Source organism: Euleptes europaea, chromosome 15 (assembly GCF_029931775.1).
Source record: "Euleptes europaea isolate rEulEur1 chromosome 15, rEulEur1.hap1, whole genome shotgun sequence".
Classification (NCBI taxonomy): Eukaryota; Metazoa; Chordata; class Lepidosauria; order Squamata; family Sphaerodactylidae; genus Euleptes; species Euleptes europaea.
This window is the reverse complement of record NC_079326.1, coordinates 30,879,111-30,896,739: the sequence shown is the minus strand read 5'-3', so window position 1 is coordinate 30,896,739 and position 17,629 is coordinate 30,879,111. Positions and strand designations below refer to the sequence as shown.

The 17,629-nt window shown below is 43.3% G+C and overlaps 1 pseudogene; it reads left to right on the top strand.

Moving 5' to 3' along the window:
* Window positions 1–16,923: 16,923 nt before the first annotated feature.
* On the top strand, window positions 16,924–17,304 carry LOC130487978 (vesicle-associated membrane protein 8-like; annotated as a pseudogene).
* Window positions 17,305–17,629: the final 325 nt, after the last annotated feature.

Sequence of the window (17,629 nt, the reverse complement as noted above, 5' to 3'; positions counted from 1 at the left end):
GACTTGCTCCAAGTGCGCCCAATAGGTGGGCCAATCGGGGCTGAAGATGATTATGTCATTGATGTACAGTAGAGCGAAACCCCAGCATTGAGAGAGGAATTGGTCTACTAGGTGCTGAAACATGGCGGCAGCCCCATGGAGCCCAAATGGCATCACGTTGAAGTGAAACAGCCCCTGAGGGGTGGCAAAAGTGGCTTTCTCCTTGTCCTCTGCAGCCATCGGGATTTGCCAGTAACCTTTGATGAGATCTAAGGCCAAAAAGTAGTGGGTTGTCCCCAATTGGTCTATTAATAAGTCAGCCCGGGGCATGGGGTAGGCGGCGAACATGACCACCCGATTTACCTCATGATAGTCAATGCAAAACCAGATGGACCCATCCGGCTTTGGCACCAAGACTATTGGGCTCTGCCAGGCACTTTTAGATGGCTGTATGACATCCAGGCATAGTATTTCTTTGACTTCTCAAGTCACTACCTCCCACAGCGTCTGGGAACTGGTCTCCAGTGTGATCGAGCCACCAGATGCTATGCAAGACCGCCTTAGTGCAACCAAGACAGGTGGAGAAGATGAGGTCCAGTCATGTTAATAGTTCCCCTCCCTGCCTCTGTTGGTTGGAGGAGAGCCTGGCATCCAGGTGTGGTGTGTTCACTCTGGCTGTCTCACTCATCCAAGGGAGGAGTCCCCCTCAGGGAGTTCCGTTAGGTTATCTGCAAGGTGACAGTCCCCCTCGGGTCGTTCTCTCCACACCCTCAGGTGGTATATATGGAATTGTTTATTATTCCAGGGAGATGGGCCACGCCGTACCTCATAACAGACGGGCCCCCAAACCCTTGTAATGGCAAAGGACCCTTGCCAAGGGTCCCCTTGGGTGATTCCTATCACCTGCTTACTGACTAACACCTTATCCACGACCTTCATTGTCCATTGCCAGGTTCCTTTATTGTAATAGTGTTTCTGTGTCTCCTTTACCTTTACATGACTACTACGGTCTCCTTCATGTGCCTGGGCCAGCCATTCCTGAAATTGGTGCACATATTCTGGGGCCAGCTGTCCAGTGGAGGCCTCTCAGCCTCAGTGAGTTTCCATGATGTCTAATATCCCCCTTGGTTTTCTCCCATACACTAACTCAAAAGGGGCATAGCCTGTGGAGGCCTGCCTGGTCTCTCGCAAACAGGAGGGGATCTTAGTAGAGGTCCCATTGACTGGGGTGTTCCCAGCCACCTTGTGCAACATGGGCTTTAGGGTTTGACTGGGACATCTGTTTAGGGGTGCTGGATGGTCATAAACAACTGGCGAATGCCCATGGTGGCACACAATTTCTTCATCAGGGAAGAGGTGAACAGAGTGCCTCAGTCCATTGGGATTTCTCTGGTGAAGCCTACTTATGTAAAGAAATGCATGAAGGCCCGAGTTACCCCAGCTAACTGCATATTCCTCAGGGGCATGGCTTTGGGATATCGGGTGGCATAGTCCACGAGGACAAATACATACTGATGCACGCCAGGCATCCGAGCAAGGGGCCCAATAAAGTCCATCACCACTGGTAAGGGCATCAGCGGTGCCCTCGGGGGCGGGGGTCTGTTGTGTGGCTTCTGACATATGGCACAGGTTGCCTCTTTCAGATTCTGTAGCTTGCTACATGCTACCCAGTACCAGGCCCTGGGAGGCAAGATCTGCAGCAGCTGTTCCAAGGCAAGACAACCTTGTCAGCTGTGCACTTTTCTCCCTCAGTTACTGGATGTAGCCACTGGTAAGCCACAACTCACAAAGCGGTCACCAAGACCTTGGGTCGCTCTCCCTTCTTGTAGAGCAGGTCCCAAAACTTCTGCCAGTACGTTTTGGGTGTCACCTCCTCTCTATCCAGAGCAGCCTCCTTCAACTTTCCATAGTCAGCCCCCTCAGCCTTTGGGAGGACTTTTAGCATGGCCTGTGCTTCTCCCATCAAGAAAGGGCCAATAATAACTGCCCATTGCTCTTTGGGCCAGCAGGCAGCTTCTGCCATCCATTCAAACATTTCAAAATAGGTGTTGATGTCATCATTTGGTCCTAGTTGTTCACAAACAGGCAGAACATCATCCAGATTCTTAGGACTCAGTGAGTAACTGAACAGTGTCAATAGTGAAGAAAAGGGCTAGTGTGGAAGCGCTTTAAGAGGTCAGTAAATATTGCAGGGTTAAGCTATTGTTGCTATGGAATTTGGCTCAAATGTTCTTTTTAAGTCCAGGATATAAGGTTTTCAAAGTACTTTTTCTGAACTTTCCCCATGTTGGGGGAATAAGGAATTTCCTGAAACTACAACATATTGTGTTCACCTTTGCTGCTGACAACTGTTCTCCCCCCGCCCCCAAAGACTAGTCAAGTGAAACAGTGGGAGTGGAGAAAGAACAAAGAAACCTGTAACTGACTGTGATCAATTAATTATAAATACCACTGCCATCGGACAAGCCCTGTTCTTGTGGTCCTAGAATGGCAACAGTATTGCCTCCACTCTGCTGCTTGGTGCCATTTTTTCCCCTCTTCATCTACAAACTTTCCTGCCCTCACCAATGCAACTTCACATGCCATTGTTCACTTCAATCTCAAATTGCCCTACCATGCAGTTGCAAGGTAAACGGCATCCAGCAGCAACAGGGGACATAGTTGCAGCCTCTGGTTAACTTTGCTCTGTTTGTGATTCTGCCTGTGATCAACAGAAACCCCTTTCCTGCATCACAAACCTTGTTCTCTATACCCCAACCTTTAGGGGTGAGTGGGTGGCAACCACAGCTTTTTCAGTTGTGGCAGGGGGAGGGGGAAGGTGAATTCCTACTCTTATCTTAAAAACTTAGGGGTTGATATGGAGGGGGCTAAGATAACACTGTGCAAAGACATATTGCCAGGCTCTAACACAGACTGTGAAATCAGCAACTGCAGCTATCCATTCGACAACACTGAACTGGATTGTTGCTGATTCTCTCCTGTGTAGGGTTGCCAACCTCCAGGTGATAGAGATCAGTTCACCTGGAGAAAATGGGGAGGGGAGGGACTTTAATGCCATAGAATCCAATTGCCAAAGCGGCCATTTTCTCCAGGTGAACTGATTTCTATCGGCAGAAGATCAGTTGTAATAGCAGGAGATCTCCAGCTAGTACCTGGAGGTTGGCAACCCTACATTGAAGTCCCTCCCCTCCCCAAACTCCACCCTCCTCAGGCTACGCCCCACAAACCTCCTGCCGGTGGCAGAGGGACCTGGCAACCCTATATCCGGCACCGCACAACTGGGTCCGGCCAGGCCTCTGGAGCAGTGCGACTCAGCCAGAGTTTTCCTGGAGTGATGCTGCCACAGAGAGGGAAGGAGTGAAAATTGAAGGTGGGGGCAGATAAAGGTAGCTTGACTGGTAGGAGGGAAAGATAGAAGGAAGCATGGAAAGGGGAGAGGCTATGGGGCTTTCAGGAAAGGGAAAGAGAAAATGAGGACAAAATGAGATGCTTCTTGTGGTTTCCCCGGTTGTATTTTTAATAATATCTCATTTCTGTACATTACAGGAATAAGAACCATAATTTTCAAACTGCATTCATGAAGATTTTGTTCCGGAATTTACACACTACCCTTATATTCAGGCTATTCTGGGAAATCTGGACTTAGAATCTTATTTGTTATATGCTAAATGTACCCAATTGGTTAAACGGAGTGGGGGAAAAGAGAGATGAAAATAGAACAGCAGTCCACAAATCATTTCAACATTCTGTACATGGAATGCAATGAGAATATAGTGACTGCATTGTAGTTGGTGGTTCCGGGTGGTTGAGACTTACTGATAATAGGTATTAAAAAGAGAAATCTTTTCTGTATATCTCTCAGCCATCTGTTGCGGAACATTATATATGTTGTCTATAAAATGCTTTACATATAAATCTGTAGCAAAAGGATTTCCCCCCTACATTAAAAAATTAGGAAGTGTTGTTCACAAAGGGTATAGATGAAACATCATATTTGCATCGAGTCATAAAGAACACACTCCCGTATTTGTTCTCTGGCAGGAAGTATTAGTATGAGAGAAAAGAAGCAAATTAGTTCTTCTCTTCCTCAGATTTGGTTGGCTTGAGGAGAGGATCATGAAGGTCAGTGTTCAAAATAGCATTCACACTCTGGAAATGCTGTCTCCTGGGAGCCATGTTGTATTACTGAAATACCTGGTTTCTTTGTCAAGATAAGGCTCAGGGAACGTGTACACACCTCATGTATATCGCTGTTGATATGGCTGCTTTGTTTCCTCAGGGCCTGATCATTCTTAATGGAAATAAGACTGTTACTTATGGAAGCCCGGAAAGTCTGAGTCTGTGAATTCCTTTTTTGTTTGTTACATGTCTTCCTATTTTCTCACTAGCTAAGCCAGTGGTCTGACTTTGTGCCTAATGCTGAAGCACATTCTGAAAACCACATACAAATAGACAACTTCCCATTCAAATGATTGGGGGGGGGGGAGGGAGTGTAGCATAATCCCCAGTATATTTGAACAGAGTAATAGATTCTTGTTTTTCATGAATATTTCTAGCAAAGCTGAAAAATGCCACCTCTTTCAGTAGGAATTCAGCATTCCATGCACAAATAAAAGGTGAGTTATAGTGCGGTCCTAAATTCAATGGATTTAGAAGGGTTCAACTCTGCTTAGGATTGCACTGTTGTTCATTTTAACTGCCTTCACTTGCCCTCAGTCTCCATTGCCCTCACTTGTCCTCATTTCATCACTGTCTTCTTGGCATCTTGATGTCATCTTGATCACTTCATTATCTCTAACAGAATGGAATCACCTACAGGATTAATCCACTAAGCAGCAGCCTGGGAAAACAATGGTGACAAACGGGATCAAAGGTGGTAAGCATAAATATCATCTCACCAGTTTGATGGAGAAAAGCAAAACCCACTGAAAGTACTAATATTAACTTGAAAATTGAAACTATTGACTATTTTATATGGTGCTAATTTAAAGCAACCAGGATAGGCATCATCCAGTCAAAAAGTTAGTGACGGTGCCAAAATTCATGTTGACCAGGTTCAGAGTACAAATTTTGTTCATTCACAATGCTTGGCTGAATTATGAAGAGGATCATTGCTATTTGGGTTTCTCAGGGGTCTTCTACGCCTTCTTCCTTCATATTTGAATACCTGTCAATTCAGCTCATGTCCTGCTCTCTAGGCATGAGTAGGGGAGATGATTGTTCTGTTCAGATTCATCTGAGCATACTCAGATATGTCCATTTGCATCATTACACTGTTTTCTCACATGATTAGATAGCTTTCTCTTGGTAGCCACTTTCCCACCATTTATCTGCTACTGTCACTTCCAGTTTTAAAAGTTATATAGTAAAAAGAAGGGGAGAAAAGTTTGAGATTTTTTAGTTGAGATTTACTACCTAGGTGTCTTAGGGGCGATACACACATTACAAAGTTCTCATACTCACCACAGTGACTAGGCCAAGGTCACCCAGTAGGCTTCATGTGGAGGAGTGGGGAATCAAACCCAGTTCTTCAGATTAGAGTCTGGCACTCTTAACCACTATGCTCCCTTATCCCAAACATTTTGGGTACAGGTCTGATTATAAATCAACTGCCACTTTCCTGAGACATTTAAGGAAGAGTTTTGGGGAATTTGTGTGGGGTAGGGATGCGTTTGGGCACAGTTGAGCTTCTGATGATGTCATTAGGAATGTAACAAGGTTTCTGGATTGGACTCAGTTTCGAATCAAGCCAAGGACATTTGTTTCATCCAGCTATTCGCTTGTACCTGCATTGCGAGGAACAGGAGGGTGCAAGTGCAGAAGATCAAAACTCTCTTCCAATCTCTACCCATGGATAATCCCAAAGGAGAAATAACACCCAAACATGCTTCAGGTCTTCAGGGTACTGGTGAAACATGGTATGTGAAGTGAAAAGACCTCTGTGAAAATAATCCATCCAGTTACTTACCTAATGAGTTAAAAGATATATGTGTTTAATCGTTTATGTATATGGGCCTATGGGATGTGCTCATTAAGTTTTAAAATTGAAGCTGCCAGTTGTTGCAAAGTAGCAAACATTTGGATTCAAATGTTAGAAAGGAATTACAGAGTAAGAATTTTTTCCCCAAGATCACTTAAGGACTTCTACTCATACCGAAGTCAAAAGGAGTTCTGAAATTAACACTGTTGAGAGCACTGCTAGGACAACAGCTGCTGAGACTGAGTTTGACAATCTGATTTCCAGGGCTTCAGAATTCAGTGAGTGCAGAACAACTGTCCATTTGATAAGTCCCACTAAGCTAAAGAACATGGCTTCAGGAAGCCAGAAACCCCAAAGCATTATTTTCTGTGTAGCATTATACATGCTGAGATGAATGGCTTTGACATTGATGGGAAGCATCCATTTGAGGAGGTGGTGGTTTGAAGCTGATGTTGAAGGGTCTTGCCTTGGGTAAGCTGAATCACTTGAGGGAAGCCAGTGCTAACAACATAAAAACACTCATGCCATTTTTGCTTTATACAAATCTAGTCGAGGTTGGAGTTGACAGAAGTCTTTCCTGTTAGGTTGACCTTCATGGCTTAAGAGGAGTTCTTCTCCAAGCGAAAGTCATAGAGTCTTGGTTTCTTTGGAAACCAACTCTTCCTTCTTCATTGCTGACAGAGAGTTCGCCTTGTTGATTACGTCATTATTCTCACTGGAATACCTTACAAGGTCCACAAATAGACTACTCTGAAGAGAGAGTTTGGGGAACTGCAAACTTATTTTGTGTGTATCTATGCATATTTTCCATTACTAATAGGGTATAATTACCTAATTCTATTATAAAAACAATTCAAACAAAAATCCACATTCATAAATTAATTAGATTTAAATATTTGCATACAATGTAGTTGTAGGGGATCTAAGGCCCAGTCATTTAATTCATATAGGTGCAATCTGGTCACCTAAAATATGAGCAAATTTTTGCCTGTCATTCCCTTGTAGCTAAACGAATTGGTCCTTAATCAGTATTATGGATTTTTGGATTACTTGCTCTATTACTTTCTTGGCCAGCCTAAAGAAATATATTTAAACTCAATTTAGGGGGATGGTTTGAAAAGTATTATAGAGGTTAGATAGCCACTGGCATTCCATTGTTATGTTCTACAAAATTCAGCAAGAATTAGAACTTAATTTTCAAACCTCCTAATTTTGAGTACCCAGGACTACTCCTGACTAAGAGGTGGTTGACATGGTCAACATTTCCTCCATGTCATGTACTGCAGTGTTAGACTGAAGGGCTTCTCACTGTCATAACAGATTCATACTTTTTTCCTAAAGGGGGGACAGCGTGGTGTGGTGGTGAAGAGTGTCAGACTAGTATCTAGGAGATCCAGGTTCAAATCCACACTTGTGTCATAGAAGCTCACTGGGTGACCTTGGGTCAGTCACACGCTCTTAGCCTAACCTACCTCACAGGGTTGTTGTGAGGATAAAATGGAGATGAGAATGATGTAAGCCACTTTAGGTCCCCATTGGGTGTAAATAAATAAATAAATTTCCCTGCACTTATGATAGTGCTGCTATGATGTTTGAAAAAATGGTTCTCAAAGATCTGTGCTTATTCCCTCTGCTTGTTCCGTGGTTGGGATATCTCCCACCCCACTATAATCGGTGAAGAGTCATTCTGCTCTTCTAACTTAGTAGGCTGCTTATTTGTAGACACTATCTCTACATATGTTCCAGTTCTTGAACTCTGGCATTGTAGACAGGTTCTAGGGATACACCCAGGGCCAGTGCCAGTCATTTTTGTGCTCTAGGCAAGGCTAACTTCTTGTGCCCCCCCCATTGCTAACCAATTTTGAAAAACAGATGTCTTGTAGAAAAAATAAAAGCACAAAACATTTTATAAGACGTTGTAATTAATTCTGTTCCATAGCACTGTTGTGGTACTTATCTTAAAATAAAAAATATAAATTGTCAGTTGCATTTTTTTTCAAGATACTAATTTGTTTAAAAACTGTGCCCCTCAGGCCAGTTCTGCGCCCCTCTGAGGTCTGCGCCCTAGGTGACCACCTAGTTCGCCTAATGGTAGCACTGGCCCTGGATACGCCTTGATGATTTGTAACTCAGGTTAAATTTCCCTTCACACTGGCAAAATGAAATACATGGTTCTATCCATGGCCCCTTTCCTCCTATGCAGAGTGGAGATCTTGTTTTGGGTTGGGGGTAGAAGAAAGCCTTTAAGTATTGCCCAGAATGTTTTGTAATATAAATGCAATAAAAATTGGCTCATTTTCATTTCTATTCCAGAAAAACTTTAAAAAAAATTATTACAAGAGTTCTTGTTGAGCTCAATGGGCTGTTCGTTTTAAAACCAAGGAAGATTCATTACAGAACACCCATCATGTCATTTGGTGTGCATGAACTAGCATAAGGTTGCTTCCTTTTTCATATTCCTCCCCCTCCCAGCATTGCTGCACTTGTTTCTCTAAACGTTTAGTACATATTATGTAGGATTTGAAATCAGGGTTTATTGACTTCATTGCATCGATAAAAGGATGAAAGAACATTATCAAGCTCAGATGATGAAAACCAAAGATGTAGATATTTCAGTCATGAAGCCTTTGCCTTTTGTGCATCTTCAGGGTTAGACATCTTGGTTAGACCTATGCTAGAAATGCCCTGTGCAATGATCACTCAAATAGATAGACAAGATAAAAACTGCATTTTGAGGTATTTTCTTAAAGCGGATTAATTGTCGAGTGGCAGTCACTGCCAAAATCACATGTGCACTACTTTGCTTTGCAGTCACATTTCATACAATCCCCACAACTCCGTGAGGCAAGCCATTTTCCCCCTCTTTGTTTACCAACCAGCTAACAGTGTAATGCCTGGAATTATTATTATTATTTGATAATATGCTTTTGTGTTCATTCTGCATACTTGCTTTTATGGAAAGGCTAGGCCTAATGTATAAGAGCTGGTTTGAAATACTATGCATTCATGTGCACGCACATGAGGGCTTTGGGAAGGTGGCACCCAGGAGCCATGAGTCAGTAAATCAGGCTGTCGGTGTCTGGTACAGCCTTCCACCAAGACACGGCCCAAAATTACCTACGGCCTAAGGAATGTTCCCTGCCCCAGATCATGTAACCAACTAAGGTACCGCCTCAACCCCCACTGATAGGCCTATGCTAATCCAAAGGTGTCCATTATTGGATCTTTGTATGTCTATGCTCTGTATTGCGTGTATTGTACCACCCCTGACCAGAGGTTATAAATGCTATGGCAATCCTTTGTTTGGGTGTGAAGACTGTCCGACGCATTTGGGCAGTTTCACCCGGTATGTATATTGGGCCTAATAAACAACTGCTTTGGACTATCAACCTCCTACTGTGTTATATTAATTCGGAATTAATATTATGACACAGGCACTTCAACAGCTAAATGGAGCAGAGTGGTAAGCTGCAGTACTGCAGTCCAAGCTCTGCTCATGACCTGAGTTCGATCCCAACGGAAGTTGGTTTCAGGTGGCTCAACGTTGACTCAGCCTTCCATCCTTCTGAGGTCGGTAAAACGAGTACCCAGCTTGCTGAGGGTAAAGGGAAGATGACTGGGGAAGGCACTGGCAAACCACCCCATACACAAAGTCTGCCTAGTAAACATAGGGATGTGACGTCACCCCATGGGTCAGGAATGACCCGGTCCTTGCACAGGGGACCTTTACCTTTACCAGCTCAATAAATTTGGTGAACTTGGCAAGGATACAGAATTCTAGTCCTTTGCCTCTCCCATTGCATCCATGGCCCTAGGTACAGCACGTTGCCATTTGCATCCTACACTAAGAGACACTCTTAGGGACAGGGAGGACCCCAGTGCTGTAATGATTAAGAGTGCTCGACTAAGACCTTGAGAGATCCATTTCTGATTAGGAAAAAAAATCACTCTGTAATTATGGCAAATGCACTCCTGTTGTTTGAAGATGGTTATTCTGGACACCCATTTTTTTCTTTCTTTGTCACAAGCTGTATCATTTTTCCAGTGATCTCACAGACCACATGTAGACAAAATCACATGGGTTGTCATAGTTGCTTCGATTAAACTGCCACGTGGACGAAGTGAAGCCAAGGCTTCTGCGGGCAGAAAAAGAAGGAAAATGACCACAATCATGAGAACCAGATTGCAGTGAAGCAAAACAACAACAACACAACAGCACAACTCTTGATATTTCATCCAATTTGAATAATTGGGTTGGCTGTGTTAAATGTGCTGCTTTTGAAGCAAATATTCTTTCTTTATTATATTTTTAAAAGACATCCAGAACGTCTTAGTTTATGCAGTGTCCAAAGGGGTACAGAGCAAATCACCTGCTAATTAACAGTATAATCCTAAGAACACTTTCCTGAGAGTAAGGGCCATTGAAGAGACCTGAGTAAGATTCTGAGTAGACCTGCTTCTAATTATTCTGTAACTGTCAATTTCCCCTAAGTGATCCTGTAAGCGTGCTGTGATTATGATAAAATCTTAGATGCTTATCCTTACCTCAGCAAGAGGAAGAACGTAAGAACACTTGGAATCGTATAGCAAGAATTAAATTACAGTTGGAAAAGCCCACGTTCCTGGATAGAGGCAGAGTTCAAAAATGGAAGCGAACAGGAACAACAACAAAACATCAATGGAGGATCACTACATTGAGTGAACAAATGAACCTGAGTGTGATGGGTATTTGCTGACAGGATTATCCTTGATTTTCTTATTTCTGAGTTCGTTATCCACTGTAAACAATACTTTTGTTTTTAAGGTCATTATTTTGTCAGTTGTAAGGATTCCTGAGCAATGCAAAGCCTGAAAATAAAGGCCAATTTCCTGAATGCCAAGAGCAAAATTAGGATTGCGGGGGTATTTGCTGTCTTGAATGTGCAGATCACAATCATGGAGACACAAAAAGATTGAAAAGGTTTCACCTTTGGCATGAAGTTCAAACACGGTGAATACTGAATTATTATTGGCTTGTTTGCTGCATACATTCAATTCTACCACTGCTGAACCGTGACGTTTTTATCCACTCCTCTTTAGTTCTTTTCAGTCATCTCCAACTAAGAGAGCTGTTATCAAATGCTGCAAGCTAGAAGACTTGTAAATTTAGGTTAAAATCTCCAGTAATACTTGAGTTACAAGAGATAACACTGTCGTTGGGGCCCGTTGGTGATCAAAAGTTGCAGGTTTTCACAGGAAGTCTTGCTTTTAGTCCAACTTCAGTTCTCATTTCCGTGTGCTTATTCACTGAAATGTATGCAAATATGATGTTCCCCCTTGTTGCTGAAGCTGAGCTAGGAAAAAAGATCAGTGGCAGAAAAACAAACCTGGTTGCTTCAAAACAGACCCATTCCAAAATTGCAGATACGGAATTACACTTGCGCATACACAGGAATGCAAAACTCAGTAGCCCTGTTCATAAGTTACATAGAATGCACGCACATCCTGCACTGACATGTATACAGTGACTTAGTAGACTTAGAATGGTGTAACTCTGCTTAGGATGGCATTGATGACATCATAGTGTTGAATGTCATTGAACATATCCTGTTACCAAATGCCACTGGCAAGGCCAGAAGGAAATGATGCTGCAGTCTCTACCAAGGCCTAGGCTGAGATCTTACCCAAGCATGCATATTATTATTATATTTAACTGATCTTTCTATTGTTTGTACTTGTTGTAAGCCACTCCAGGGAGCCCATTTTTGGCTGAAAAGTGGGACACATGTGAGTGTGGGTGTGTATGTGTGCTGTCAAGTCACCGCTGACCTATGGTGACCCCATAGGGTTTTCAAGGCAAGAGACTTTCAGAGGTGGTTTGCTCTGCGTCACAGCATGGTATTCCCTGGAGGTTGCCCATCCAAATGTTAATCAGGGCCAGCTCAACTTAACTTCTGAGATTGGCCGAGATCAGGATAGCCTGGGGATATACATTGAATAAAATCAATACCCTGCTATATGACCACATAGAAATGTGGATAGACTAAATAAAGCTGGTCTTGGTAACAGCCTAAAGATCTATGTATAATAACTGCCACTTATATTTATTTAACACCTATTATATTTTTATTTAGATATGTATATCCTGACCCCCTTGCAAAGTGGGCCCAAGGCAACTCATATAATATCACAAAACTAAAGTAATGTTACAGTAAGCAACTAAAAACAAACACCACCTCTTGTTATCAGTGTCATACAAACAACCGCAATCAAAACTCTGCTGCTCCCAACTCTCTCCCTGTCAGGTAGGGCTGCCAACTCCAGATTAGGAAACTCCAAGCGATTTGTGGTTGGAGCCTGTGGAGGGCAGGGTATGGGGAAGGGAAGGAGCTCAGCAGGGTATAATGCCATAGAGTCCACCCTCCAAACCAGCCATTGCCTCCTGGGGAACTGATCTCTTGTAGCCTGGAGATCAGTTGTAATTCTAAGAGGTCTCCGGGCCCCATGCGGAGGCTGGCATCCCAAGGGAAGTTTAAACAGGTGAGGTGGAAGAAGAGGGTAGGGGGAATTCTTTGGTTTACTATCTGTGCCTGAGACAAACTTGGCTGCTCGGAAGCTTTGAAGGAAAGCGCATACTCTGAGCCACAGGAGCAGAAACTCAGCTCCCGTAGTTAGGAAGCGAGCTTGTAATGCAACAGATTCTCAACCGCCTTTCTCCATAATGGAGAATAAAAGCAGCTTACATCTTTCTCCTCTTGGCCATTTTTTCCTTAACAACAGCCTTGTGGGGTAGGTTTAGGTTAGGCTGAGGGTGTGTGGCTGGGCCAAGGTCATGCAGCAAGTTTCCATGACAGAGTGGGGGTTCCAACCTGGGCCTCCCAGATCCTAGTCCGACCCTCGAACCGCTAATTGTCTTCAGTATTTGTTCCTTTGAGTTGAAGCTTCAGCTTTGGGAAAAGCAACTTCAAGAAAGTAATTTGGCACACTTTCCCACCCTGAAGTCTCTGTCTAGTGATCATATATCCACAGAGAAGTACTGGGAAAAATTTCTGAACTTAGAAATGAATTCCAAGAAAGGGTTTCTGCCTTTAGAAACCTACACAGAGATTTTGAAATTTTCTGTAATCCGTAATCTGTCTTCTGTGGATGTCCATGAGGTCCCAGAGGAGCTCCAAATGAGCTCCAGATGGAAATAATTAATCTCCAGTGTGAAGCTTTGCTCAAGGATCAATTTTCTGAAGTTGGCATTAGCAAATTTTACCAATCTGGGGTCTAAATTAACCCAGAGATAAGACTTTTGCTGCTAAAATTTTGTCGATGTTTGAAACAACATATGTGTATGAACAGCTCTTCTCTGTAACAAATGTTAATAAATAAATAAAGTACATTCTCAGCTTATAGGGACACACCTGAACAGCATACTCAAAATTGTTACAGAACAGACTTTGATTCCAGATTTTGATGCAGTAGTTCAGAGCAAGAGTGTCAATTATCAAAGACTGTTAAAGAAAAGAAAATATTGTATGAGTGTTATTGTTTTAAGCATGTTTGTATTTTAAGTAAAAATTATATCAATTATTGGATTTACCTGTGTCTTCCATAAAGTTTGCATCTGCAGTAGCTGACATTAAATTTTATTGTACATATGGCCTGGCCTGACTAAGTGACATTTATGTCATATCCGGCCCTCCTAACAAATGAGTTCGACACCCCTGCCATAAGGGGTCACCATAAGTCGGTTATCATTTGACGGCACTTTATACACACCCACCAGTTGATTCTAGGGGTCTATTGCAATTATCTCGGGCAAAAAACAATTCACCATCAAATCCCAATGTATTCACAATGCTTCCATGTGGCAATACTGTTTCTGGAATAGGAACTCATTTTTTTTTTGACTAAGCCAAAATTTTCTTAGTCCAAATATTTGTCCCCATATATACCTAGCAGCATTATTCTTACTGTATCTGTTTCCTAATGTTTTGGAGTTGTGTATGTTTATTGTTTTCCTTGTTGCTTTCCTCTGGTATCGCTTAATTCGTTTTGCCTGAATAAAAATTATATGACAGTTGTTATGTTTATGTGATGGAATATTTCATGTATATGGGATTGATTTGACTGAAAATTGGAAGAGATACCAGCTGCGTGGGGTGGGGTGGGAGTAGTGCCATTTAGCAACAGGAATGCCACAAGTACTAATATTTCAACGTACTGCTCAAGTGAAGGCATCGTTCATTCACAGGAAGGAACTTTGGCATCTGTGATCCACTGTATTTACCAATGGACAATATGTAAGGGACTCTGTTTGCTAGAAGAACTTTGTGCAACGACATTACAATACCCATGAGTGATTCAGACCTGTTTGGCATCCTTGAACTATGGTGTGTTTTTCTTCCCCAGTTCTGGGTTGGGGATTTGTTATCAACACCATCTTTATTTGACATCTGAGGTCCCTTTAGTCATGGCTAGGTGTTTTTGCAACTCTGCATCTGACTCCCAACTTTTCAGAGATGAAACGGGGATTTTCTTGTACACTTTACAGTTTGAACAGCCCTATACCAAGGATCACTGCCTGAGCAAAACCACAAACTCCCATTGCCTTTTGCTCAAGTGCAGCTGTGCACTGAATTAATTTACTCTGGAAGAAGCTGTCCAGTTCTGAAGTGGGACATATTAGTAAACCCAACTTATTTCCTTGAAAAAATAAACTTGGAATATATATAGCTATTACAAAATAAAAGTAAGTCAAATGCGTTCAGCAACATTTTCTAGACTGGCAGGTGGGAGGAAATCAATGTACTATATATGCATATGTGCCACAGTCTGCCTGTCTGTCTGTCTCTCTGTGTGGCATACACACACAAACTCGCCAGAAAAACAGAATTGTTTAGGATGGTGTTTTTATGATGGCTAGATGTTGTGGTGAGAGTTCTACATTTGAGGATGAATTAGTATCTTTTTATTGTGCATATTATGTTTTTAAGGTGGTTAATTAGAAATGCAGCAAAACAAACAAACACAAATAATTTACAGACTATCAAAAGTTATGAGTGGTATTCCCAAACTATCCTCACAGGCAAAATTAAAACAGTTGTATATTAGGGTTGGTAGTAGAAAGGGCTATTAAGTTGCAGCCAACGTATGGTCCGCTGGACCACTTGTTGTCATAGTAACAAATGGTCCTGCAATTAACTCTTATCCTGACTCAGGGAACCCCAGGTGATCTGCTCTGTAAGCATTTGTCATCTTGGTGTTTTCTGTTGCAAGCCGGATGTCATCAATCTTTGTTCAGTTGGCATCTCTGGAATTTCAGTGAGGTTTGAACTCCCCCCACCCCGAGATCCTGGAAAATAAAAGAGGAACACACACAACTGTGCGTGTGGTGGTCTGGACATGCAGATAGCATCTCAGATACCATCAATCCATCTGATTCCTGGGGCAGGGATATGCCAAACGGAACTCTTGGAACGTTTATTGAATACTGAACTGATGTGCATCATCACTTTTGGAACGGGTAATGTTTTTGTAACTTGCTAAGCTTTTGCCAAACTCTTGAACCTAAGAATCCTACTGTGTAGCCAGCTGCTTAAAAGCTTTGTTGTTTTGATTTGCTTTTGCTTCACGAATCCTTTCAATTCTGTAACGAGCATAAACCTTTTGAATAACTCCATAAAATATACTTTCGGTTGTGGTGTCTGACTTTGCTGGCTTCAAGTCCTAACTCTAAGTGCCTTGTTGTTTGGGGTCAGCCTACCAAACCCAAAACCGAACCCTTTGCTTTTGTAGTCTCCCCTTGCTGTGCTTCCTACCCTGCAAGATGAGCGTTACATGTTAATTTGGCACCAGCAGGCAGGGGCTTCCCTTATCTTCTGCCTGGGGCTAAACTGGTTGAAAAGGGTGGTGGCAGACTACCGGCTGAGCTCAGGGGATTCCTGTGCTCAGCGTTTTGTTTAAAAGTGTCTCTTTGGCCACCTTAAGAGAGAAACCGGGAGCGGAGGATCCTGCGTTTTACTCTACAAGGTGGGTGGCTCACATGTGGCGTGAGGGTGCGGCGCAGACGGCAGCCTGTTGCATCTGTGGCGAAGGTAATTCCCATGGTGGGGTTGGAGAGGAGCTAGGTTGGAGGGAAGCATAGCTCACAGCGTGGCATAGCTAGAGGGGAGCAGAGCGCTCGGGCCACAGCGTGGGCTTTGCGGTGCCAGTCCTGCACTTGCCGCTGGCTCTGCCTTGTTGCCTGCTGGAGGCTTATCTGTAAGAATGTCACACAAAACTAATTTTTATATGATCTTAAAGGTAAACCACAGAATTGCTTCTCCAATCCTATTGGAAAAGAAGTGCATGCAGAATAGCTGTGAGTGTTCATGAAATACAGCATGATGCAGCCATCCAACTAGGATACTGCTGGCTTAATAAAAAAAATGCAATCTTGCACAGTATTACTATTATTGACAGTATTTATATTTCACTTTTCTAACTGTTCCTTGTCCCTAAGGTGCTCACAATGTAAACAGAAGCAAAAGAACATCAGCAGACAGCCACCAGAAAAGTCACTACTGGGGTGCGGAGGACCAGTTACTCTCCCTCTGCTCAATAAAAGAGGAACACACACTTACCAGCATGTAATTAACCTGTGGAACTCCTTGCCACAGGATGTGGTGATGGCATCTAGCCTAGATGCCTATAAGAGGGGATTGGACTAATTTCTCAAGGAGAAGTCCATCACGGGTTACTAGCCCTGATGGGTATGTGCTACCTCCTTATTATAGATGTGGGCCACTGTGAGATACAGGAGCTGGAATAGGTTGTTCAAAAGCATGCCAAATGCAAACTTTTACCTTTCCATAAAAAGTTGTTTGTGTTATACCCTTGACCCGGGCCACCTGCAAGCAGCGCGACGAGGAAGCAGGAAGTTTCAGAGCAGTCGCCAAGTTGCGAGGCGCGGCAGGCGAGGGGCCTGCGGGGCAAGCCAGTGGGAGAAGGCTGGCATGGAGGCAGGCAGCAGAAGTAGTCCCGGGATGGCCAACAACCAAGTGAAGAACCTCCAGAATGAGGTGGAAGGTGTAAAGAATATCATGACCCAGAACATGGAGCGAATTCTGGCAAGGGGCGAGAATCTTGACCACCTATGCAATAAGACGGAGGACCTGGAGGCTACGTCGGAACATTTCAAGACTACCTCGCAAATTGGCGCGCAAATACTGGTGGAAGAACGTCAAGATGATCGCCACAATTTGTGTCATCGTCGCTATCATTGTTATTCTGATTATCCTCTTTGCTACTGGCGCTATCAAAACTTAAGCCTTCTTTCCACCCTTGGATGTTTTCTGTGTCTTCTATACCACCTTCTCCCTTGCTAGCCAAAACTTCTAACTGGACCATTTGGCCGAGCGCTGCCATCAAAGGGCTTTGGGCGTTCCCTAAGGATACCACCCCTCACTTGCTTCCACGTTGTGCAGAGGGGGTATCCCATCACACTCCCAGCTGCCCTGCTGTTCCTTTCCTCGGCCTCACAACAATAACAAGCTGTACCACTAGGCAGGAATAATATCTCTTGCACCCAGCCTGTTTTCAAACTTCATTGAACCATAGGCTGCAGATTTTGGTTTTTTGGGTGCAAACTGTAACCCTTGATGCAGGTCTGGGTCTAGCAGTTCTCTTCCCCTTCTTCTCCCCTTCCTCCTTGGCATATCT